General features: G+C 39.6%; 1 long non-coding RNA gene across 1 annotated transcript in view; it reads left to right on the top strand.

The window, feature by feature from the left end:
* Nucleotides 1-265: 265 nt before the first annotated feature.
* Nucleotides 266-27,321, top strand: part of LOC124573712 — a 36,223-nt gene continuing 9,167 nt past the window's right edge. Inside the window, exons 1-3 of the long non-coding RNA XR_006972085.1 lie at nt 266-320; nt 7,835-7,909; nt 26,486-26,587. This is a non-coding gene — a long non-coding RNA (uncharacterized LOC124573712). The remainder of the gene's footprint in view (nt 321-7,834; nt 7,910-26,485; nt 26,588-27,321) is intronic.

The raw sequence follows: 27,321 nt of genomic DNA, 5'->3' as shown, positions 1-27,321 counted from the left end.
CCCTTTGTCCTAATGTGCATTCTACCTTTCTTTTTGTACTCATTTCACCACACAACGAGATTGCTCAGCATGTCCTCTGCTAACTAACCTATTTCATTTTCATTTTCCTTCATGTCACTGTTTATGCTTTCACCCTTCTTTTGCATTTGATATATATTTTTTTTAAGTAGATCTCTCTGTTATGTTTATTTGTTTAGAAAGAGTTCAACATTTGCAGTGTTTAAAATTTTGTTACATATCCACAGATACTGGAGATGTCCGCCAACCACCATCTAGGGCATCAGTTAGTGTTACAGCACAGACTGAAGATATAAAAGGTGGTAAGTTGTGTTCTTGAAATTAGTTGTTGACCTTTAATTTTGCTGTGTTTAAAGACACAATGTGTTTTTAAACCTAAAGCAAGAAATGCATTGGTTTTGACATGTAAAATAATCTTTTGTAATGTATGTATAGTCCCAGCTCATATCTTAAGAATGAGCATTCAATGGAAATCATGATATTCCCTTAACACGAAATGTTATTAAAAATTACTCATTTGGTATCACTAGAACAGCTTTGCTTAATTGATAATAATCAAAATTAGTTTCATAATGATTTTGTACTGTTTTAAAGACATTTCTAATTTGTGTTCAATTTGTGATACATTAATTATAGAATAAACTAAGAGAGTTGACTGAAAAGTAATGCCTCCACCTTCATAACTCTCCAACAGTTGGCAGCATTGGTATGTTCTGTAACCTCTTCTCTACAACTCCAGTTGGCGGGAAGCCTTAGCATTGAATGGTTGTGTTGTTACAGTGTAAAGTATAGACCCCTGCGCAAACTGTCGGTCAGTGCGATTTAAACAACGTGCAGTCATTGAATTCTTGACAGCAGAAGGTGTCACCCCAAACGAGATTCATCAGAAGATGAAAGCAGTTTATAATGATTGTATTGATGTGAGTAGTGTACATCTTCGGGCGAGTAACTTTAAAGATGCTGAGGTGGGAACATGTGACCTGCATGACAAATAAAGAGTTGGACATCCTGTGACAGCAGCCACCGAGTTTCACAAGCAAAATCTTGACAGATTGATTCAGGATGATCGTTGTATCACTCAGAGAGAAATTGCAAGCGCAATTGGCATTTCACAAGAATGTGTGGGTCACATTATTGCTTTGCTTGGCTATCGGAAGATTCGTGTACGATTGGTACCCCAGATGCTGACTACTGAAATGAAAGTGCACAGACTTGAAATTTCCCAGGAACTCCTCTCATGTTATGAGAATGAAGGTGATGCCTTTCTCCATTCAATTGTGACAGGAGACAAAACGTCAGTCTATGGAATATCGACTGTGAGACTGTAGTTGCAGAAACAAAGTGTCGACTTCGTTCGTGACGACTTCAGAAAACTTTTCCATCGTTGGCAGAAATGTATCCAACTGGCTGGTGATTATGTGGAAAAGTGAATATTGATAATTAAAGTTCACAGTCTAAGGATTATTTCTGCGATTGATTTATTAAACTATTCCCATTCAAACCCAATTAATGAAGGTGGATGCATTACTTTTCATTCAACCCTCATATATATAGGCTGCTCCTGCTTATCACTAGATTAGATAAAAATTATTGGAGAGGTCAGTGATCATTCATGACATTCACAACCACTGTTGTCTAGATCGCATATTAATTAATCTTAGTATGACCCCTTTCAACATACTTCAGATCAGAAAAAAATAAAGGATACACAAGGAGCACTTTAAATAAGCTGATGTTCAAGCTGGTTATCAGAAACTTCCAAAATCTGGACATATACCAAAGCAAACAAAGATGGACAGTGTGTATCTCGTCAAACATAATGGTAAGTGTCAAACCGAGCTCTGTGACAGGTGACTATTGAGAGGTTGTCGTGAGGTGGTGCTTCAGCCAAGTATGGACTGACATACTAATAGAACATTAAACAGGTGTAGTCGTAAAATGAAACATTACAAAGCATTTATGAATTAAAAACACAAGAACTTACTCTCTCCATATACAAAATAAGAAGTATTAAATGTGATTACACATTAAGGTGTTTGGTAGGTCTCTTGTCTCAATTATTATTGTTAAAAACAGAATTGTGAAAAGTAATATTCACAATCACATTCCAAAAGGAAAGAAAGAGAAAGGGCATGGGATGCATCTGTTTTGTTAATTAACGTATTGTAAAAGTCAAATGTGAATTCACTCATCAGAAGTACTGAGAAGCACTATGGCTTTAAATTAAATGGAGATAAAAATATATACCTTACAGACACTGTATATAATACAGATATCATAACAGATGGTTGGAAAGCCATTTATGTTAGATTACATTTGTTAAAAAAATTGGGTGAAAAAAGAGAGAGAGAGAGAGAGAGAGAGAGAGAGAGAGAGAGAACAGGGCAGCACCAGTAGACAGTCCCCCTCTGTAGTTACAGTACAACCGTCTGGTCAAACAAACTCTGATCGGACTGTGCTCTCATTAAAAAGAGAGAGATAGAGATAGATAGATAGACAGATAGAGAGAGAGAGAGAGAGAGAGAGAGAGAGAGAGAGAGAATGACTTTGGTATTCGATTTTTGGCAAGTGTGCTTTTTTAGAACAAGGAGATTCATTGCTTTTCGATTCGGAACTTTCCATTTTTGTCTCTGGGTCATACCCATATACCTAAGTTTTTTCTATGGTTACACTTGTGGACATGAAGCCCGGATCTGAATGAAGACGATCCTTCAAACTGTGTGCAGACTGACACACGATTTTTCTTCTATTCATCACTCAAAAGTCTGGAAACAAATTTTACACTTACTCTTCACATTTGCAAATTATCAGTTAAAATGCTTTGCATGGACCTGTACAAGATGCTAAGTTTTTTGGTAAGCTCTGGAATAGTTATTAGCCTGTTTGAACGAACAATTTTTGCCACTTCTTACACATTTTCTTCTGTTTTTGAGGTTGATGGATGTCCTCAATGTTGCTCATCTAATACCGACTCATTTGTGTATTTAAATAGGTCATATCACTGGCAAACTGTCTTCAGAGTTACAGCATTATTGCCATACAATACTTTCAACAATTCATGTGTTTCTTTGACTCTTTCTTGAAAATTGAAACATAACTTAATGTTCACACATTGTTTGAAATCCATAATGTGCATCAGACACAGTAAACACAACCTCATTGTAGCTTCTCTGGGTGCTGACTGACAAGTCAGAACATTTTCCAACTTGATGCTGTCTATCTCAGTGGATCAGACTAGCAGAGAAATTACATAAAATGGTTGTAGTGTCAATTGTGGCTGCTAAAAAGAAATATATTCACCATATTTTTTTCTGCCGGCCTTTTATGTGTTGTTTTATTACTTTGGAGTCATGGTGTGTGTATGTTATCGTCTAGTAGATAAAAACAAAACATTATTTCAGAGCATGGCTCTGTGGAGATCTGTGACTAAAGATTGAACATAAATGTAAATTTGAAAGTAAAATAACTAAAGTAGAATACCTCCAGTGGTCACAGACTCCTTTCTCTATCATGATACGTCACATATAAACCATCTCAGTTTGTGACTACTGGGTGAACAGAGATGATGTCTATAAAGAAATATGTGCAAAGAATGTATGAGGTGTGTTCAAAAAGTATTGGGAATTTTCATTTTTTGGAAGTAAGTTGTTTTATTTGTCTGTATGAATGTAGCCTCCTTCAGAGTAGTCCGAATCAGATATTACACATGTATGCCAGTGCTTCTCCAATCCCTGAAACACTTCTGCAGTTCGATCCTTGGGATACTACTTAGCTAGTTTAAGCAATGTGGTTTTTATCCCATCTATGCTTGTAAAATGAATGCCCTTTAAGATTGTCTTTACTTTCTGGAAACAGAAAAAAATTATGTTGGGGCCATATCTTTCAAATGTGAAGACTGCTTCATCATTACAGTGTTGTTTCTGGCCAAAAATTCACGAACAAGCAATGAAATTAACATTAATGAACAGTTGCATTTGGCAGTAATTTTGTGATTACACATTTCATACCCACAACATCTGAAAAGACTTCATGGTATGAGCCAATTGAGCCAGTTAATACACCATCATCAGCAACTTCTCCGATTGTTATTCGGCGCTCGTTCATACTCATTTCTTTCACTTTTGCCACATTTGCATTGGTTGTTGCTGTTGTGTGGGGGTGTCCAAAACACTTGTCGTTTTCAGTGTCATCAGTGTCTTCATGGCCATCTTGGAAATGCTTACACCACTTGTAAACCCTTGTTTTACTATAGCAGACCCACCAAAAGCAATATTCAACATTTCTAATTTTTTTTTACATTTTTCCCATTTTTTATAGCAAAATTCTCGAATACAGTTTTAAAACAAATCAATAATTGATACTCGCAACCCCACATATGTAACCTTTTTGACAACTAATGACGTACTAGACGTCTAGTATGGCTACCATTGTATGGCTACATTTCAGACATATTTACCAAAACAGCAACGAAACATCTGACTAATACAACCCTAAAATTAAAAAATATTACCAGTGCTGTTTTAATGCACCTGTTATAACAAAACAAAAGACTATTTCAGAGCAAGTCTTAAAGCATTGTAGAAATCTTTGGTTGTGTAGATGAATAGATGTGTTGGTGTAAATATCTCCAGAGGGAAACACATTCTTTTGTGTCAGGTTTTTATAGCATAGTACTTTGTACACATTTATATAATCAGGTGACATGCTGAAAACAATATGTGTAATGATTACGTTGCAAACAGTGGCAAAATTGTACATAAATAAGTTTTCTTTAATTACTATGTTACATTGTGTGTGTGGGGGGGGATTCAGAGAAGAGAGAGGATGAAAGGAGTGACAGAAGGAAAGCAAACACTTTTGTATGTCAAAGCAGTGGGTTGTTAAGATTAAATCTGTTACATATTATAGCTGAGTAAAAGTTGAAGTACTACATTGGTTACCGAGCGACGTGTCGCAGTGGTTAGCACAATGGAATTGCATCTGGGAGGATGATGGTTCAAGCCCCACGTCTGGCTATCGTTATTTATGTTTTCTGTGATTTCCCTAAGTAGCTTCTGGTAAATGCTGGGAAGGTTCTTTTAAAAGGCCACTGTCGACTTCCTTCCCCATTCTTTCCTAATCCGATGGGACCGATAACCTCACTTTTTGGTCCCCTCTCCAAATCAACCAACCAACCAGTATGAGATTTTCACTCTGCAGAGGAGTGTGCACTGATATGAAACTACCTGGAAGATTAAAACTGTGTGCCGGACCGAGACTCGAACTTGCCTTTCATGGGCAAGTGCTCTACCATATGAGTTACCCAAGCATGACTTGCGATCCGTCCTCGCAGCTTAAATTCTGCCAGTACCTCGTCTCCTACATTCCAAACTTCACAGAAGCTCTTCTTGCAGAACTAGCCTTGCAGAACTAGCATGCCTGGAAGAAAGGATATTGCAGAGACATGGCTTAGCCACAGCCTGGGGGACGTTTTCAGAATGAGATTTTCGCTCTGCAGTGGAGTGTGTGCTGATGTGAGTATCCTTTCTTCCAGGAGTGCTAGTTCCGCGAGGTTCACAGAAGAGCTTCTGTGAAGTTTGGAAGGTAGGAGATGAGGTACTGGCAGAATTGAAGCTGTGAGGACAGGTTGTGAGTCGTGCTTGGGTAGCTCAGATGGTAGAGCACTTGCCTGCGAAAGGGACAGGTCCCGAGTTTGAGTTTCGGTGCAGCACACAGTTTTAATCTGCCAGGAAGTTTCAACCAACCAATACATTGATTATGGTTTAAAATAATATATGCATATCTGTGTACTGACAGGTGATACAAACTGTTGGTATGATGGGTCTGTTAGATTTTGCAAGTCAGGCTGTTCCATTGTTCATTTAGAAAATATCATAGAAACATGTAAATAACCAATTTATGGTAATTGTAGGTTTGAATGTTTATGAATGAAACAGTTGCAGTCCAAACATTCAATTTTGTATACACTTGTATTGTGTAGTGGGTTTCTTTGTGTTGTTGTTATAAGTTACTCACTGGCCAGTCTTGCTGTCAGTAGTGAAAGATACATTTAGGACTTTTGATTTGAAGACATTACAAATCTGATGTGAAATGCTACCCAGAAATGGGATTGTATGGAAGATCTTTCTTTGTGTTTGCATTTTGTGCTTTAATTGTTGGGCTACTATAGCTATTTGCAGTGGCTGTTTGTTGTATTATTTCCATTTCTTGTTTGTAATTAACTTCAGAGAGTGGCAGTTCGACTGCTCCATTGACCATGTAGTGGAATGCTACTATTTTGTGGGCTGTGGGGTGACGAGAGAGGTTTTATGAATGGTAGTCTGTGTCGTGATAGGTTTTTGATAAATTTCAAGTTGTTGTATTATCCATTATTCTAATGGTCAAGTCTAGAAAGTTTATGGTGTCACCTACTTGGTGCTCAACTATGAACTTTACATTTTCATGGAAGCTGTTTAATAATTGGTTAACTCATTGATATCATTTTCTGTGCCTTTGGTTAAAATGATGACATCATCTACATATCTGTAGTAAAAAAATATGTTTTTGAGGGTGTGGTACTAGAAATTTCATTTGTTTGCATACTTTTCATGTTTTTCACTTGTACATGAACCATGACTCGGGTTGCCAACTTTTTAAGGCAAAAATGTATTTTATTTCAAGGAGAGGTAAATAAAAAGTATATTTCTAAAAATGCAGTATTTTCAAAATTGTACGTATTTATTTACTGAAATACAAATTTCTCGTAAATGTGAATTTTTTGTTTGTTTCAAAAGTTTAATAACTGGTGCTAAATTATAAATGAAGAGTTAGTGGTGCTACATTATGAATAAACAGTTGCTTTTTTAATTAAATTTATTGAAGCTCTGTCTCCCTCTTCTCGCTGGTGTGCACAAATGACCATTAATTCGATTTTGTTCAATGCTGAGGTGACATGAACGGAAAGCATATAAGATAAATTATTTTTAATTTTTAGGTGACTTAATCACTTGCTTTTTATGTAGGTACTGTCACTTTTCAGAAGTATTTTGTTTGGCAAGAAATATTTGTCTTCATTCATTAATTTTCTTAACTTTATTTAATTAATGTTGTTTCATAGTGTGAAACATCCTTTCAATATTTTATATGATATTGAATTTATCTTGAGGATCACTTTTTATTTAGTCATATGATTTCTTTCATTCCCACACCACTGAGCATTTAGGCATTGTGGTCACGACATAAAGATCACTATTAAGAAAGCACCTATTCATAGACATGGATGAAGAACTAAACTAAAAACTACTTACTGGCAGTCAATAGAAAGCTGGTATCAGAATTGCAATAAGAGTGACAACTGGTGATAACAGAATGCAGTAAACAATAATGACTTAACAGGGTCAAAACAATTGAATGTTACAGATTAGTAGTGAATGTGTCAGATTGCTTCTACAGTCTGGTTTCACTCCAAAAGAATGAACGAATAATAATCCTACAGATATGTACAGCTATCACCATCTGAGTCAATTGTTTTTAATTGTTTGTTCCCATCACTAGTCCTCCGCCTCCTCTCCCACACCTCTGGCCACCTCCACACATGCCCTCCCTCAAACTTTGCTGGTTGTCCACCCCTCTCCCTCACTGCTCTTGCCAATGTCTAACCTACTTGTGCTATATTCTCTTTATTGTTGGTTTCTTCTTCAGTATTTATTCTTTATCTGCCCTGTTTGTTGTAGTATTTTGTATTTACTGCTTAAATATATTTGTGTTGTTTTTTTTTTAATTTATATAAACTAAATTGAACAGTTTTGCCTTTTAAAATTTTGTTACAAATCCACAGGTGCTGAAGATGTCCGTCCTTCGCCATCCCGAAGATCAGCTACTGTGGAAATACAGAAAGAAAGTTTCACACGTAGTAAGTTGTGTTCCTGAAATTAGTCAATTATTTATTATTATCACTATATGAATACCCAAGCTGCTAATTCACTGCATCTAGTTCTTGTAAAACAGTCAAGCTTTCTAAATTTTCGCTACTGTGCGGGTGTGAAACAGAGTATGAGACGACGGGCACCACACCAGAGAATGGCCAAGCTGGATGCGTACAGCGGTCGAAGCATCTGTGGCATGAGAGAGGAATGAGAGCCACTGCAGGTGTGCATGGCCCGTAGATGGAGCGCTGGAGGCGGCGTGGACTGCAGACAGAGTGCTCGATGAGGCGTTGATTAAAAATGGAGTGCAAAGCACCATCCCGGCTTAAATACTGGACCTGAGCCACCTGATCACCAATCTCAGGGAGTGCCTGAAGACGACATTGAGTTGACCGTCAAAATATCGTGAGAATGATGCGAATAACAGGCAGAAGACCCAATTATTCAGAGTATTGCTGGGAAAACCGGAAGAATTATGTGATAAATAACTTTATACAATACTACCAGGAGAGTAATTTCCATAAGATTGGAGCATTCGATTAACTTCATACCTGTGCTTTCATTTGTATGAGTATTCATATAGAAAATATGAGAGTCACAAGAATGCTAAGAACCTTGACTGGCAGCCTCTGGATCAACTGCAAGCACCGTTATTGTGTGAGGCTTATTCAGGCCAGCAGTTCTCTGCCTGGGTGGATTTTTTTATGTTCATAGCAAACTGTGGGGTCGGAACAATTTTTACAGCTCAAATTTGGCCTTCTGGTAGAAAGGAGTGCTAACACTCAACTAATAAAAAACAGCTCAAATGGACAGATCTCTTGAGGAAAACACCGTAAGAATGATGGTAAAGAAAGTAACAGGGCATAAAATTGCCAAAATTCATTTATAGTAGTAAAGAGAGGGAGAGATATTTCAAAAACATTCACCCTTTCTACACATGTAAAACTTTAGAAGCAATAGCCCATCTTTGAAAGGAGTCAGACAACTTCGAAACAGCTACACTGCAAATTTCAAAGCTTTTAAGTTTGAAAAAAAATTGGTGAATACCCAATTGTAACAGAAACGCATAGTATCCTTAATTTCAGCATGCGGGTAGTCATCTGCCTAGGTATAATGGCTATTGAATGAAAGGAAGAGTGGTGAAACGTTGGCTTCTAAGCCACGAAGAAAATTGTTAAGAGAGATTATTGGGTTATTAGAAAAAAAAAATAAAGCGTATGTTTTGACATTTAACTCCCCTGTATTACCAGAGGATATCAAAGCTTGGTTTATCTGCCCCGAAGTTAGAACATGTATGCCAAACCCTGTGAGATCCTTTAAACACCAAAAGTTTGGATATACAACTCTTGGTTGTAACAGTGGGCTCATATGCCATAGATGGTGCCAAAGGCACTTAAGGCAAATTAACCCTGTACATCTATAATGTGTGTCAGCTCTTGAGGTGATCATCCCATATGAAACAAGGACTGATGTGCATTAATGCCGAGAAAAGCAAAAAGCAGAAACTGAAGATCATCAGAATCCCAAATGGTGAGCCGAGAAAGTCTTTAAAGTTATATAACGTCTAGCATTCACCAAACCTTTTATTATATCAGCTGCAGAAATCAGTACCATCGGATAACTGAGCAGTGCTACTTTCCATTGCTGAAGTCAATGTTGTGGACATGATGTTACCGTGGACGAACTAAAACACACTACTACCCTTTCTTCTAACACTTCCTGTTCATCATCACGGCAGAGGGAAAGGGGAAAAGAAAACTCTTACTGAAAGATGGTTCTTGTAATACAGTGAAATGTGAATGGGTTCAAAAAACATATGGAGGGGCTCAAATTCCTAGCACAGAAAAAGCCACTCTGCAGGAGAGACAACTGAAAATGATTGATGTCCTTGTGTTAAAAACTTCTCTCTTCAAAGGGAAGATGACATCAGTGGCAACAGAGCTAAGATTAGGGTAGCATTATTTATTATTGATACATGCACAGTTCACCTGTTCCACTCTCAACCAGCTTGCTTTAAGTAGCTGTTGTCATCCATCTGTCACTGAAAATTAATGTCTGCCCAGAGTACTTGCCACCATAAGACTCACTTGATAAAGATTCTATTGTAGGTCTCATTGGGCAACTCCCTAAATCATTCCTACTTGTGTGTCATTTTAATGCACCTGCCCCGGGATAGAATTACTGAGAGCCCGATTGTGTCAGAAGATATCTGTCTTCTGAAGAGAGCGACACAATTTAGCTCTGCCGTAGATTTGTTCTTTGCAATTGAATTTTTCTTCTGTTCCCTGCATTACAGATATTGTAGTGTGGCAAGTGGATATCAATACACACTCAAGCTACCACTTCCCTACCTGGACACACATTCTGAATAGAAGAGAACACAAAAGAAGCCACCAAAATTGATGCTCAGCAAGGCAGACTGGATTCTGCTGGGCGAAGGGGGTGGGGGTTGGGGTTTGGGTGGGGGTGGTCATGTGCCCATTTCAGCCGTAGTAAGATTGGAACACATTGATAAAGATCATTAGCATCTGTAAATTGTGGGATTATATTGAATGCATGATTCACCATATTGCTGAGACATCCACATGAAATACCTCAGAACACCCTAAAGCTGTCCTCTCACGGTATGTGAAAATGTATGTGGATGAGGAGACGGTGATGTCACAGTGTGGTATTCCATGTTCCACAACACTGCGAAGTGTGAAATGAAGAATCTGGCATTTCACATTTATATCCCATGAAGAGGAACACAGCCAATGAGAGGCATCATCATTTTCGCATCACAAGCAGAATGTAGGAGTCACTGAATTTTCTGAATTTAAACTCCGTATTTTATGTTTTTTTAGTATTGAGTATGTGGTTGAATATAAGCTGCTTCAAAGCATCAGCAAATTGTGAACTCTCAAAAACGGGTCATTTTAGGTACGATTTGTTACAATGAAAGACAGGATACTTTATATCAGTAGTTAAAGGCTTCCTGTATTTGATGCATTTAATGTTATAATTTGTGTGCAATGAAAGTGTACTGTTTCATTGCTACAGCACAATGATGATCTATCAAAAGTGCACGGTTTAGTAAAACCTAATGGAATTTTTAGACACAGCCTTTACACAGTATATACCACATTGAGGAGCGGTGGCCATATCGAAGCTGTAGCGAAGGTTACAGTACCATGAGTGTGAAAGGTAGCACGTTTGTGTCCAGCTCCTTCCAAATCCCCCCCCCACCCCCCCCCCCCACCCCCCACCCCCCCAAAAGGTTGAGGGGCTTTCTTATAAATGTAATAGAAAGGTTATTGGCAACAGTCAAAGTTATTTATTAGAATCAATGTATTAGCTGCAATTCTTGCTTCATAGGCCATCGACTAGAATGTTTCCCCAGTGCATAGTAATCTTAACATGACTGACAGTCTGTGTCAGAAAGTTAACACAAGTTACACACTGAAAGTTTTCGCTGTTATGAAACTGTTTGAAATACACACTGATCAGCCAGAACATTATGACCACGTACCTAATAGCCGGTAAGTTCGACTACATCTGCACACACAGATCACCTCATTTCTGTAAATTCCAAGGACACCATGTCAATCACATCCCCGATGTATTCAATAGGGTTCAGGTCTGATGAATTGGTGGCCAGCACATCAATTTGAACTCACCACTGTGTTCCCCAAGCCACTCCATCACACTCCTGGCCTTGTGAAATGGCGCATTATCTTCTTGAAAAATGCCACTGCTGTCGGGAACCATGATTGTCATGAAGGGGTGTATGTGGTCTGAAACCAATGTATGATATTCTTTGTCCATCATGGTGCCTTGCACAAGCTCCATTGGACCCACTGATGCCCACTTGAATGTACCCCAGAGCATAACGGTGCTGCCACCAGCTTGTCTCTGTGCCACAGTACAGGTGTTAAGGAGCTGTTCTCTTGAAAGTGACGGATTTGTGTCCTCCCATCGGCATGATGAAGAAGGTATCGGGATTAATCAGATAATGCAGTGCTCTGCCACTGTGCCAACATCCAGTGCTGGGCGAAGGGGGTGGGGGTGGGGGTTTGGGTGGGGGTGGTCATGTGCCCATTTCAGTCGTAGTTGCCAGTGTCATGATATTAACATTGGCACATGCACAGGTCATCGGTTGCAAAGCCTGTTATTATGAGTGTTTTGTGCACTGTGTGTACAAACAAACTTGTACTTTGCCCAGCATGAAAGTCTGATGTTAGTTCTGGCGTAGTTCAGCGCCTGTCCTGTTTTATCAATCTGCCCAGCCTATGACAGGCGACATTTATAAAAAGGCGTGGCCTCCAACCGCATGATGTCTGGACGTGGTTTCAGCTTTGTTTCTCCACAGTACTCCTTGAACACCTGAGGAGTCATGGATTCTTCGAAACGCTAGTGTCAAGCCTCTGCATCATCATAACCTGCCCTTGGTCAAGCTCAGATGAATCACCCGCCTTCTCCATTCTACACAAGGACAGCCCACTCACTGATACTACATGCACTGTGCATGTGTCTGACTAGCAGTCATACCTTGCCAGTTGGTGCTGCTATTGCCTGGATGGGTTTAAATCGATAGTAGGTCGGTGGTCATAATTTTGTCACTGATCAGTGTATATACCTATCTCTTGGTTTTATGAACTGTCTCGTGTTAGTGTCTTGCCAGTAGATATCTTTGCCATTGATGGTGAGCAAATCGAAAATTTCTCCTCTTCCTTTCGAATGAAATTATGAAACTAATCCCAATCTTGAAATCTGTGCGATGAAGTATGTTACTTCAATGTCATGATAGTCAATATAACATCGAGAATATGGATATTATATATGTGCAATCTGACAATAGAAATGAGACTAACTATATTCGGTTTAAAACTGAAAATAGGATGGAGATTTAATTGAGTTGACAATTACTTCTGCTAGTATGTATCTCAGATCGTTGTACAGCATTATATAGTGTTCCTGTATCAACTGTTCATTGTTCAAGCTATCAAAGAGTCCAGAATCTTCTTTGGAATTTTCTTCACTATTATTTCACTGTTGCTAACAGAGTTAATGCAGCTATTTTATGCGCATCTATTTTTGTAGAGAATCTGTTAGATTTACGTGCCAGATGCAGCTGGGAATAGCTACTGGAGAGTGCTGTAGTCACAAATCATGATAATGACAATGTTGGTTTGTGGGGCACTGAACATTGTGGTCGTCAGCACCCATGCAAGTTCCAAATCTTTCCATTTCCAGTCTTGACACTTCCCAAATGATGAGACAAATCATGATGCGGAACATATTTTGTGAGATGTTGCATGTTGCTTCAGAGCATGCAGCAACCATGACAGACACGACATCTGGCATATTTCATGATGAGAAACATGTCCCTTGTGAGGATTGCTTAAGAGGCAATGGTGTAATGGAAAATGCCGTAGTGCAGTCAGGGACAAGTGGGTGGCACAGTGAATGTTCAGAGTGAGAATAACAGGAGAGAACCATTTAGTCTTCAAAGTTATGAAAGCACAAGCATGGTGAATAATTAAAGCAAGCAGAAAAGTGTCAAGGCAAGAGTTTTGTAAAACCATTAATCATTCCACACCAGCTCCTATAATATGCGAATCAATCAGATGGGTCACTGATAAAGGTTGTGCTACTCTCATCCCTGCCTCAGGACCATGGACTGTTTTGTATAGCATGTTGGGACAGCTGTGTAAACAACTATGTGTTGTGCAGGTATCAGACCGACAAAAGGAGCTAAAAGAACAATGCCTATCCCTCGCCTCTGCGTCAAAGTTAGTGAGCCACCATTTCTATCTGACAGGGGTCCTGACTGTGCAACATGCCTTCAAAGCTAAGTCAGCCAAGAATCTCCAACATACAAACATTCCAACAGAGTGACTGTTGCTGACCATATGTGAGCCACAAAGCCATTACGAGTCCAGGCAAAACAGCTTTTAGTGGACAACAGTATAGGACATCAAGGTTCTCCTAGAGCAGTGGAGCATTCAGCTCTTGGATGATAGACATACCCAGGAAGAACTTTAAATTACTTTCGGGGGGGGGGGGGGGGGGGGATATTGGTATGGCATATTTTGTCAGCAAACATTCTTTTGTATTTTAAACAATCACTGTAATGATTCAGTGGTTTATGCAGATGGTCCCAAGCAAGGGACTTAGGTGACTTTTCATTAGCTTTTCCAGGCAGCATCCCAAGCATTCACTTGCCAACAGACTTCAGTGTCTAGGATGCATGGTTGTATGCAATCTGGATGGCTCTTATGCAAATGAGATGTATGCATATGAAGATTTTCCTTATCTGTTCCAACTCACAAAGTGCTATGCAAAGCATCGAGAGAATATATCTAGCAGAAAATTTTCTACAGAAAATTTTGGCTACCCTGTTTTCTGTACCGAACAGGACAGGTCAGATTTTGGGGTAACGAGATGACAGATACAGTCAAACAAGTTTGTGATAAGAATTCAGTGACATCAGTTAAGTCACTAGTGAGAAGGACAATCATGGGTACGTGGGGAAGAGTGTGACTTGAAATGAGTGGAAATAAAATTCAGACACTTAAAACAACTTACTGACTGTGACGTACTACTCACTCAACAAAATGAGACCATTTTTACTGGATCTACACTCCTGGAAATGGAAAAAAGAACACATTGACACCGGTGTGTCAGACCCACCATACTTGCTCCGGACACTGCGAGAGGGCTGTACAAGCAATGATCACACGCACGGCACAGCGGACACACCAGGAACCGCGGTGTTGGCCGTCGAATGGCGCTAGCTGCGCAGCATTTGTGCACCGCCGCCGTCAGTGTCAGCCAGTTTGCCGTGGCATACGGAGCTCCATCGCAGTCTTTAACACTGGTAGCATGCCGCGACAGCGTGGACGTGAACCGTATGTGCAGTTGACGGACTTTGAGCGAGGGCGTATAGTGGGCATGCGGGAGGCCGGGTGGACGTACCGCCGAATTGCTCAACACGTGGGGCGTGAGGTCTCCACAGTACATCGATGTTGTCGCCAGTGGTCGGCGGAAGGTGCACGTGCCCGTCGACCTGGGACCGGACCACAGCGACGCACGGATGCACGCCAAGACCGTAGGATCCTACGCAGTGCCGTAGGGGACCGCACCGCCACTTCCCAGCAAATTAGGGACACTGTTGCGGCGAGGACCATTCGCAACCGTCTCCATGAAGCTGGGCTACGGTCCCGCACACCGTTAGGCCGTCTTCCGCTCACGCCCCAACATCGTGCAGCCCGCCTCCAGTGGTGTCGCGACAGGCGTGAATGGAGGGACGAATGGAGATGTGTCGTCTTCAGCGATGAGTCGCTTCTGCCTTGGTGCCAATGATGGTCGTATGCGTGTTTGGCGCCGTGCAGGTGAGCGCCACAATCAGGACTGCATACGACCGAGGCACACAGGGCCAACACCCGGCATCATGGTGTGGGGAGCGATCTCCTACACTGGCCGTACACCACTGGTGATCGTCGAGGGGACACTGAATAGTGCACGGTACATCCAACCGTCATCGAACCCATTGTTCTACCATTCCTAGACCGGCAAGGGAACTCGCTGTTCCAACAGGACAATGCACGTCCGCATGTATCCCGTGCCACCCAACGTGCTCTAGAAGGTGTAAGTCAACTACCCTGGCCAGCAAGATCTCCGGATCTGTCCCCCATTGAGCATGTTTGGGACTGGATGAAGCGTCGTCTCACGCGGTCTGCATGTCCAGCACGAACGCTGGTCCAACTGAGGCGCCAGGTGGAAATGGCATGGCAAGCCGTTCCACAGGACTACATCCAGCATCTCTACGATCGTCTCCAAGGGAGAATAGCAGCCTGCATTGCTGCGAAAGGTGGATATACACTGTACTAGTGCCGACATTGTGCATGTTCTGTTGCCTGTGTCTATGTGCCTGTGGTTCTGTCAGTGTGATCATGTGATGTATCTGACCCCAGGAATGTGTCAATAAAGTTTCCCCTTCCTGGGACAATGAATTCACGGTGTTCTTATTTCAATTTCCAGGAGTGTATAAAGAGCCTGGCACTTTGACCACAATTTCCTCCTGCGTCAAAAGTGAAACGTGTGGCGTAACTGTAACAATGTGCCATATTTTATGTATATGTTGTTTGTATGCTGATATGAGAGCATTAAATGGCTTGGCTAGAGATTTGCATTTTATTTTAAGCAGTGGTTGAATGACTATGGCACGTGTTTTAAATTTTGTGACTACATAATGAGTTTTTTCGCTACATAAAATACACCCATTCATACTCAGCAAGGGTGCTGATAACCAAGCCATCGAGCACCGAGTGGTGGTGGTGGTGGTGGTGGTGGTGGTGGTAGTTAATGTTAAAATAAGGCCGTCATGAGAAATGTACCAGTAATATCGGACCATTTTAGTATTATCTTCAGAGCAGCTTCACCATCAATAATGAAGGGTTTAATTACTTTTTTGTTTATTTATTGAATATTATGTAAATTGTGATTTTCAATCCAAAGTGCATTTGTGACACCTCTCATCTATTACAATTGCAATGCACAAATCACTTAAGTGGAGAAGAAAAACTTCTTTCCTTGTTGTATCTTTACAATAGAGAATTAAGTTATCATCTGCATTTCACACACACCTTGTGCTATCAGAGCAGTTTCTGCAGGACAGAATCTTTACTTGTGAAGTGTAAGTGTTGGGATGCAAAGGTGGTTTGTTCTTGACCATATACACTTTTGGGCCCTGTAGACTTATCTAGGTTGATGTGAGATAGTGTTAATAGCTAGCCCTTTCTCTAATGTTATGTAAGAAATGGCACTGACAGGATTGCAGCTGGAAATGGTGGCTGAATACAGAGATTGGACTGCATGCTGAATACAGAGATTGGACTGCATCTACATCTTTCACAGAGTTACACCTGTGGATTGAGAGCACATGTTGCACAGGAACATGCAGGGAGACTAGTTAGATAATGTGGATAGTGGAGTGCTGATGTGGTAAGAGTGAGGAGGATGATTTTGGAGGATATTATCATTTCAGGGATGGCAAGAGATGTCTGAAACCCTTTTGGAGTATTTTGTTTGGTTCGTCCTGCACTGATTGATACTGTGTGACAAAGGAAATGCTCTTACGTGTCTGGTTAGCAATGTGGGTGGCATATTAGTTTTACACGGGAATCAACATGGGAGATCCATTCCCATAGTAAATGGAAAGTGTGAATTCATTATGTGAAAACTAGTCAGATTTTCGACTTTGGGGGAAGTGAACTGCTTGTCCCATGGGTTCAAACCTTTGCACACTTATCACACTTGTGTTCTGACTACTTAAGTCACCATTTTTGCACCTACATAATTTCTTTTCACAAACATTTCCAACCAATCAGGTTCCAACAGACAATAATTCTCATAAGTCTAGTCTTCCAAAACCATGTCAGCCAACCAGAACCATCTTTAAACTACTTGTGCTCCCCTTGTTAAATATTCCTTCTCTGGAATTCCAAACTCCTACATCCCATCTGCTTGCCACAAAATAATTAGACAAACACACTTGACACAGAATGTGTTATCATCATACTGTGATCATGAATCACTCTCAATTTAAAACATTACATGCAGTTTATTCATATTTAAGACTACCCACAGTTGCTATTGGTGTTTTAGGTATGAATTAAAATGCTAATTACTGAGAATAAATGAAAAATTTGCATGGAAAGCATGTAACTGTGAAATAAATGTTTTTGCTTTTAATACTAGGAAAATTAGTTTATTCCACAGTTTTGATGATCTTCCATGTTTTACATTACATACTTCAATTTGTACTCTGCTACAGTTTTATTATCCTCAGACAACTTACACTACCTGACTAAAAAGTTGAAGCACCTAGAAGGGAGGGAAGCAACAAAACGAAACTCCTAGGTTTGAGAGGGTATGTGATGTTATTCCAGTGGTTACAGTATTAAGTCAAATTTACAAAGAACTTGGATGCCTGAGTCCATTTATCAGTATGACATCGTATCCACTCTGGCCCTGATGAATGCTTTGATTTGGACGAGAAGGGTTTCTTAAAGCCATATTATTCTCTCCTGAGGTAAGCTAGCACACAACTGTTGTAACTAGTCCTTTCCCATAAGTGTTTTATTGGAACAGATGTGGGGATATTGCTGACCATGAGAGTAATTCAACACCACGTTTGCACAGTTCGTAGAGACATGTTGCATGTGTGGATTAGCATTGTTCTGTTGAAAAATGGAACCACGATGCTGTTGCACAAGAGGTAACATGTAAGTACACAGGATGTTCGTGACATAACATTGTGTTGTTAAAGGTCTCTCAGTCACTACCAGCTGCAACTTGAAGTCGTACATGATGGCTCCTCATACCATGAATCCAGGAGTAACATTGCTGTGCCTCTTCAAAACATTGGAAGAATTGGAGCTTTCTCCCCAGGTCATGTTGCAGGTACATTACATGTTTTCAGATGGCAGGTGAAGAGGTAAAGGAGTTACAGTGTGCTTAGTGCTCAATACAGTGATCCTCCCTTTTGATGGTCAGATGTGGTTGACTGGAACCTTGACATTGAGTATCCCTGGTTCGTGTTCCAAAGCAGTCCAACCTTTGGGACCAAGCCACACCCAAATGCCACACAAATCAGATTATTGAATGATTCAGCCAGCTGGCCAAATGTATATACCAACAGTGAGGTCCCTTTCAAAATCTGTCAGGTCTGGCCTTTCTACTTGTCATAGAGAATTGCAACTCTTATTCATTTCCATACCGACGAGTGGTGTGTACCTCTGCGAAGTTACATTGACATATGACCATTAGTTATTGTAGCAAAGCCATAAAGGTAGTGGCGTGGCATCTTATCTAAATAAGGACATAGAAGCTTAAAAAAATTTCCTTTCTTGAACACCACACCAAAGAAGGATCAATTGAAATGACAGGTATTGTACTCCCACAGTAATGATCTTAAGTTACCAAAGCATAAAGTGATTGGAGTAGATAGGCCACCAAATGCTATTGTAATGCTGTTTATGGATAAACTTAGTAGTGTTGTTGGTCAGTCCAGTTCTAATGACCTTATTATGTTAGGTGACTTTAATATAGATGCAAACTCAAATAGTATAGTAAACTTGAAACTCAGTGATATACTGACCTTATACAGTCTTGTAAATATAGTGAACTCAGACGCCAGAGTGACGGACACATGTTCCACTAGAATAGATCATGCTATAATCAACAAAGATGTTATAGATAACGTAAATTACAGTAACTTAGATTTTCTTTATTCTGACCACTTCTGTCAGGTGTTAGAATACAAAAATTCAGTTGTGCCTAAAATAACAAAAATTGTGCTACAGAAACGAATGCTGAATACCTCAAATATTAATGCTCTTAAACACAAACTAGCGAATGAGAGATGGGATTCTGTGTACCTGGTAAAACGGTCGGATGAGAAATGGAATGAATTCTACTCAACCCTACTGCATCATTATGAATATAGTTGTCCAATCAGAGAAATCCAGAAGGTAGTTAAACACTGTCAAAATGGAAGTAATCCTAGACTAAAACTCCCAACAAATCTGATTAGGCTCAGGCAGCAAGTGCATGATCTAAACCAGCTTTATAAAGCCATTACTATGCCGGTTTTCAAGGAAAAATACAATAGGACCAAGCAAACTTTTAAAACTGAAATTGTTAACCTAAGGAAGCAGATTAACAACAAAACAATAGAACAGTCTGACAACATAAGCAAAGCATCTTGAAGCTGTTTGACAAATAGTGAAAAGGTCCCAACAAGATGAACATGGAACCACTCAGCATAAGACAGATGGTAACATTATAAAAAACCCAGATACTATATTAATATTTTTAATACCAACTACATTTCTGGTGAACAATCAACTCATATTATAGATTCACAGTTAGAGACCCGATGCCATCTCACCCAGTGTACCGAATTTGAATTTGTGGAAGGGAATGAGCAGGAGGTTTGCAGGGCAGTATACATGCTAAAGAAATAATTTTCATCTGGATGGGATGGCGTATCCAGTGCTATTACTAAAGTGTGCTTAAAAGAAATCTCTAAACCTCTTACCTGATTAATTGCAACATTAGAGAGAACATGTATCCAACAGTTCTAAAAATAAGTGTAGTGAAACCAGTGTATAAAAAGCGAAGTAAGGAAGATGTCTCCAACTATAGACCAATATCATTAATTCCCACTTTTAGTAAGATATTCGAAAGCATTATCCTTTCTCAGCTAAGTGCCTTTTTCACAAAACCTTGTAGATTCTCAGCATGGCTTCAGAAAAGAGCTAAGTACAACCACAGCAGTTACACAGTTCATCCATGAAGTTTACTGTCTGTTGGACCAGAATATGCAGACTGCAGGTATATTTTTGGATCTGATGAGCATTTGATACGGTAAACCATAGGGTACTTCTTAAAAAGCAAAAATCTTGTAGTATTGGGGATAAAGCCATGAATCTTCTAACCACATACCTGCTGAATTGTAAGCAAAACACTAAATTGTCATACAAACTAGATAATAAAATCATGCACTCCCAGACCACCAGTGAACCTGTGTTACAAGGTGTACCACAGGGCTCAATCCTTGGACCCTCTGCACAACCCATTAACTCCCATATTGTAAGCTATGCAGATGACATGTGAATCTTATTGTACGCGAGTGAATGTAATGAGCTAGAATCTCTTGCTACTAGTGGTGTCACAGAAGTGACAAAATACTTCAGTGATCAGGGACTCAAGGTGAATGTCACCAAATCTCAACTACTGACATTTAAAACAGGCTGTTCTCACCACAACAATATGAATAGTGTGTGTAATATCTCTGCAACAGAAAATGGTAACTGTAAATTCCTGGGTGTGTATGTTGATGAAAATTTGCGGTGGACATACCACATTAATTTTGTATGCGGAAAAGTCAGTAGTGCCATATATCTCCTCAGCCAGCTCGCAAAGATAGTTCCTAGCCAAGCACTGAAATTAGTATATTATGGAACACTTTCACCCCTTTCTCAATTAAGGAATTGAACTATGGGGCTGTGCAGCTGATGTACATTTAAAAAGAATAATACTACTACAGAAAAGAGCAATAAAACATATACATGGGATGGGACATAGAGATTCATGTTGTGAAGTGATTGTGCAGCAGAAATATCTGACAATATATTCTCTGTACATCTTCAATATAGATGTATATTTTTATAATTCAACCAACAGAAGCTATCAAGGGCAGTGATGTACATGATCACAACACTAGAACAAAGTGTAACTATTTCCGTAACAGAACAATGTTAAAAATGACTGATAGAAGTCCATATTATCAGTGGTTTGATTTGGTATAATAAGTTACCAAACTCTCTAAGAATGTACAGGGGAAATGTTTTTAAAACAAAATTAAAATCTTTTCTAATAGAAAAATGTTTGTATTCTTTCAACGAATTTTAAGACAGTGATTGTAACATGAGGCATTAGCATATCAGTTGTAATGTGATAAATGAAAAAAAAATACACATAAGAAGCAACAGCTACAGAATATAGTGTTTGTAAATGTAACCATAGTATTAAGTCTGACGTTTGCAAAAGCCATCATTACGATGGCTCCACGCAAAGAAAATGTAAATAAATAAATATCTTCTGGGTATTTCAATTTCTTTGTCAAACAGTGTATATCAAGCATAAGGGATATTTCTAATGGAAAATTTGAGCACCTGGTGTCTGAGGTACTTCATATACCTGATTCCAGAGGTTATGTACACTCTCATGAAAACTGTTGTTCATACTGTACGGCTATTCACAGCTGCACCATGGAGCAAAAATGAAACAATATTGAAGTGGGGGAGGGGGGTAGAAAGCTCATCATTTCAAAAACATTCTGTAAGATACATACATCCCCTGATATAGCTAAGTAGTTGTCAGCTGAGGACGCTTACTATCAAAGGAAGTGTGTGACCACGAACGCTAAGAACCACACCAAAATGTGCGTAGAATATAAATTTCTCACCCAAAAAACTGTGTTATTGGCCATTCACATACAAAATGCAGGTGTTGTCTGCTAACACCATCCAATGGTGGCACGTGATACCTGCACTAAAAAGTATAGGGTGTTTCATGTAAGACTCCTGGGAGGAGTCTGCAGGTAGCACAGCACACTCACTGGCTGCTGCCACCGCATCTGCGTCTCGGACACTAATTTTCTGGTAGTCGGCTGCAGGCGCACTCCCCCTGAGTTACGCATAAAGAGTGTTGCCATATTATTAACTGAAGCTTGCCTTTATTTACAGTAGGTGCTCAAAATGATGTCACTTTCTGGTAAGACCAGCCTGACATTTCCTGAACACATTAGCAAACACTCGACAAATTTCTGCTGCCAGAATCTGGGAAATGACTATCCGAAACCCTGTCTTCCAACTCTTCGAGTGTGGGGAGATTGGTTGCATACACCTTGTCTCTTAACATTCCCCAAAGATAAAAATCACACGAATTTAGATCTGGAGAACGAGGAGGGTGGACAACTATCCTGTCGTAAAAAAAACCTCCGATTTGATGCATTGACGATGTGTGGGCCTGCATTGTCCTTCATGAAATATCGGTACATCTTTTCGTTAGGTGTTGGTTCTTGAAAAAAAGGATACATTATATTGTTCACATACGTTTACATTTACACTCTGCAAACCATCGCAAGGTGCATGGCAGAGGGTACATTCCACTGTACTGGTTATTAGGGTTTCTTCCTGTTGAATTCACATTTGGAGCACGGGAAAAATTATTATTTGAGTACCTGTCCAAACTTATTGTTTTATGGAAAAAGATTGGTCCAGTAATTCTTCTTGCAGTAATTGCATACCAAACTCCTGTTTTCAGCTCATGCAGAGGTTGTTGATGTAAGTCATGATGATTTTCAGAGCTCCAACGTCGATTGTTATGAGAATTAACATACTCTGACAAATGCAGCCATGCTTCATCAGAAAATAAAGCATTTAAGGATCAACTTCCCCATCGTGCACAGACTGTAACAGCCAGTTGCAATAACGAGATCGAGCAACTGTATCTGAGTTCCTCAGTTGATGCACTACTGTGATTTTGTATGGTTTCAATTTCACTTTGTGCACAGCACTGTGAAGAGATGCTCTTGACACACCAGTCTTAAGTGCCAAACGGCACAGAGACTTTCTAGAGCTTCTTTCCAAGGCCTCCCCTGTTTTGTCTAATTTATTTTCGGGTAAAACACTAGGTTCTCTAGACATTCATTTGTGTAACCAGATCCAGTATCTTGAAATTTTTTCACTAATCTGTGTATTGTCGAATCATTGGGAACATGCGTACTGGGAAATTTTTGTATGAATTCAAGCCAACATTCCACATACAATTCTATTTCTGTGTAGTTCAACAAAAGAAACACTCATTGATCCTTCATGTACACCATACCGAATGGAAAGACGACAGAAAACACTCAGTCACACAGCATAGAAGACACACACATGGTGTTCTGAGGATGAGGCCCAGCTACACACAGACAAGGAAAGCCCCAGATTCGGTGCAGTGGCAATAATGACATCTAACAACAATATTTAAAGCAATTAACCTTAAAAAAACATCGAAAGAAAACACCAGTACACAGAGTCGCACAACGTAGGAGGCACACGCTAAGTATTGGTGTTCGAGAACTACGCATATTGACAGCCGGCAGACACGGCGGCAACAGACAGCAAACGCACCACACAAACTGCGGACCCCCTCCTGGGCATCTTTCATGAAATACCATCTGTATTGGTTGTGTGAATAGTATAGCTGCAATAGGGGGCTGTCTTTTAGTGTGTTAGGTTGTGGGGTAGAGACTGAAGAGTATATATTGGTATCATTAGGTGAGTTATTCCCATAAATGGTGTCAAAATGTTTGAGACAAAGTTGTAATGTGTTGTATGTGTAAATGTGATTGGAGTTGGGGATGTGGTGTTCACTAATATTTTATATAGCATAATAATTCACAGATAAAATTGGGATGATGTGGAAATGCAAGAAGATATACTGGACAGGTGTAGAAAGACAGGAAGAGCCTGTACCCAAAGTTTGCTTGTCCAGTAGTACAAGACTTTTATCTCCAGAGCAATAGGCCCCTTCAACTAGAAGTGAGTATGAACCATCACCACCTAAAATGTCTAGTGCCAGTATACTGATGACAACATACTGGAAAATGTATATGGAGACAGTTACAGTCGTGGCTTGAACTCCTATAGTAATCTTACGAGGCACCGGCAGATTGCAGGGTAATATTAGATTATGCCTAGCAGAAGATGACATCAGGGTCACTTCGAGGGAAACAGGCTGTCACAATTAAAAACTTTAGAAGAGTATGTACTCTTAACAGTTTGATAAGGACAAGACCATATGGTACTGCTGTTCATTATGGGCATCTGCAAATGTGGACATTAGAAGCATATAAAGTGGTTGGCATGGACAATTTCACAGGTTCAGTTACTGTTATTAACAAACCTTACACTGAATATAACATTCCTACCAGATATATTATTGTGTTCATCACTTGTAAGAACATAGAAGTGTTGTGGCGTAACAAGCTTGCTACGCCACACTGGGAAGGGAGCCGAAAGAAAGGCACGCGTACACACACGCCGACTGGCGTCAAGTCTGGAACAGGATAACTATTGAATGGTAGCAAGAAAAGTACGTAGCTGCTTTATACTTAACTTTTAATCTTTGTTGGTGTACAAAGTTCTTCTTGTGACATTTATACGATAACTCTCAAACTAGGTAAGGCTAATGGCGCCTTGCTAGGTCGTAGCCATGGACTTAGCAGAAGGCTATTCTAACTGTCTCTCGGCAAATGAGAGGAAGGCTTCGTCCGTATTGTCGCTAGCAATGTCGTCCGTACAACTGGGGCGAGTGCTGTTTCGTATCTCGAGACCTGCCTTGTGGTGGTGCTCGGTCTGCGATCACACAGTGGCGACACGCGGGTCCGACATGTACTAAACGGACCGCGGCCGATTTAAGCTACCACCTAGCAAGTGTGGTGTCTGGCGGTGACACCACAAGAAGATCATCATAGTGTTGTCCAGAAGGAACAAAAATCTGTGGAAGAAGTGAACAAATAGGTAACAGACTTGAGTGTGGATAAATAAAATGTTTGGAACAGTGATAAAAATCAATGTAATTATGAAATGTCTTCATTGTCCACACTGTCTCCCAGAGGAGAGAAAAATACAGATATTGTATTACAATTTATACGTAGCTCTACACCCAACCATACAATTAATGTGGCCATATCAGTGAGAGGTAGTTAGCTAACAAGTCCTATTATCTGATTTCAAGAGCTGCAAGGCATTTTTGGCCCAGATGTTTCAAACAAATTTGAAGCAACATGCCTATGAAACATTCATGTGGAGGCAAGCAAAAGTGGGAAAAAGATGGAAGAGCATATGAAAAGATATCTAATTATAGTCTTGGTGCAGATGTACATGATTATGTGAAGAGCCTGATGCTGTGTGTTTGTTGGTCGGATCATAAAAAATTGTACTCTGTTGGATGAAAGTTTTCTGAACAGTGAATTTAAACCCAAGACGACAAAATATTACCATCCTCTTGACGTGTACTTCGTTAGGCAGTATAAGCTATACATGAGGAGGATTGTTGATTCTTGTAAGACTACAATGTGAAAAACTGCAAGTGAAGTTGCACAATTGTCATGTTATCATCAGACTACACTCTGTGCTTTAAAACAAGCTTTCTGAACCGAAGTAAAAGCCTATCTTGTAATATGCTTGCCAAAAGGCAGGTTATGACATAGACATACTGATATCATCATTTAAAAATGGCAATATTGCAGTGTTTGATATTGGACTGCTTTAATGCAGGAGGTAAGTTTGATATGAAGAAAGTGGCTTTAGGGGCTGTGAATATTGTTCTGATCCACTTTGTTTGGACAATTTGTTTGAAATCCTACACTTGTACTTTAAAGTTTGAATATCTATGCAACAGTATCAGGACAGTAGAAAAGATTGCTTTTCAAATAGTGTGATTATTTTAAGCAGAGGCAAATATGGCATTTGAAGTCACAGCATTGAAATATCTGTGCTTTTGTCTTGTTGCATCAATATTTTGTTTCTTCGTGTTACCAGATTTCTTCTCTTAGACCTTGAATAGGTGATCGTTCAAATGTGTCTTATGCTAAGATGCCTAATTTTGCATGCAAATGGCTCATACCACTGTTTCTGATATGAACAATTTATACTCTAACCACATTTTTGTGCAGTTCAGAGCGTTCAAGGTCACAGCTTCCACTGCAACAGCAAAGGTGTGTGGCCACCCTCTACCACTAACATTACCAAATGTGAAAATTAACATGTCAACCTCATAAAGATACGGGAGAAAGAACAGGGAAAAGAAGAATAATTATTAATGACTGTGGACACAAGTCTCTCATTCATCATGTTTATGACATGTATTTACCTGAAGAAAGCAATAGTTCGTAATTTAACTTCATTAACATGTTGAAATTTGATACATAAATAACTCTGTTCCCAAAATTGCAGGTGTGAAAACGTATGCTGCATCATATCTTGACAGAGATTTGCGCCACCTGTCATATCTGGACAGAGATATCCCCAGCCGACTTTTGAAGGAAGGTTCTGTTGGTGAGTAAATTTGGTTAGTCCAGTCACTGAATTAAGCATGTTGAAATCACTCGTCGTATTTTCACTTTGAATCATTCGAGTCACACTAGATTTAACCTTGGACCAGCCTTTGAGATGTCAGTTCATTGGTTTAAGTACACAGCTTGTGGTCATTATGAGAAAACATTATTGATTATGAGTGGAGAGTTCACATGCAGAATGAAAACTCTGTTATGGTTTGATATTTCAGTTTATACAAACCTGTATCTTGTGTAAACTACCAGACAAAAGGTGTGCAACAATGTAGAGGAAAAGGAACTATCGTACAAAGTTTGTGGCCACATGTGTTTCATTATTCATAGTCATAGGTAATGGTTTACATTTAATGTGGAAATTAATTAAAATAGTTGCATAATAATGACACTTAATTCTTTCACAATTCAAGAGATTTTGAAAATTATACTGCAAGAATATTAACTGGCATTTGGTTTAAATAGTAACATTATCTGCTACTTTTGCTGAATTTCTTTGTTGTCATCGCAAGACATGAGTCACTAATGGAAGGAGAAGAAAGTTGTCCGAAATTAAAAACACTAAATATTAGGTGTAGTAAGTGGCCCAAGAAAAAAAAGAAATGAGACAAGTCCAATTTTTAAGGAACTATTTGTTATAGAATATTGGTGCACAATGTTGTTGTGGTGTTTACTTTGAACTGTGTCTTTATTGTTTAACAAGTTCATTTTGCTGGACTGCGT

The sequence above is a fragment of the Schistocerca americana genome, unplaced genomic scaffold (assembly GCF_021461395.2).
Source record: "Schistocerca americana isolate TAMUIC-IGC-003095 unplaced genomic scaffold, iqSchAmer2.1 HiC_scaffold_187, whole genome shotgun sequence".
In the NCBI taxonomy this organism is placed as follows: domain Eukaryota; kingdom Metazoa; phylum Arthropoda; class Insecta; order Orthoptera; family Acrididae; genus Schistocerca; species Schistocerca americana.
The sequence above is the reverse complement of the archived record's forward strand: the minus strand, read 5'-3'. Positions and strand labels throughout refer to the sequence as shown.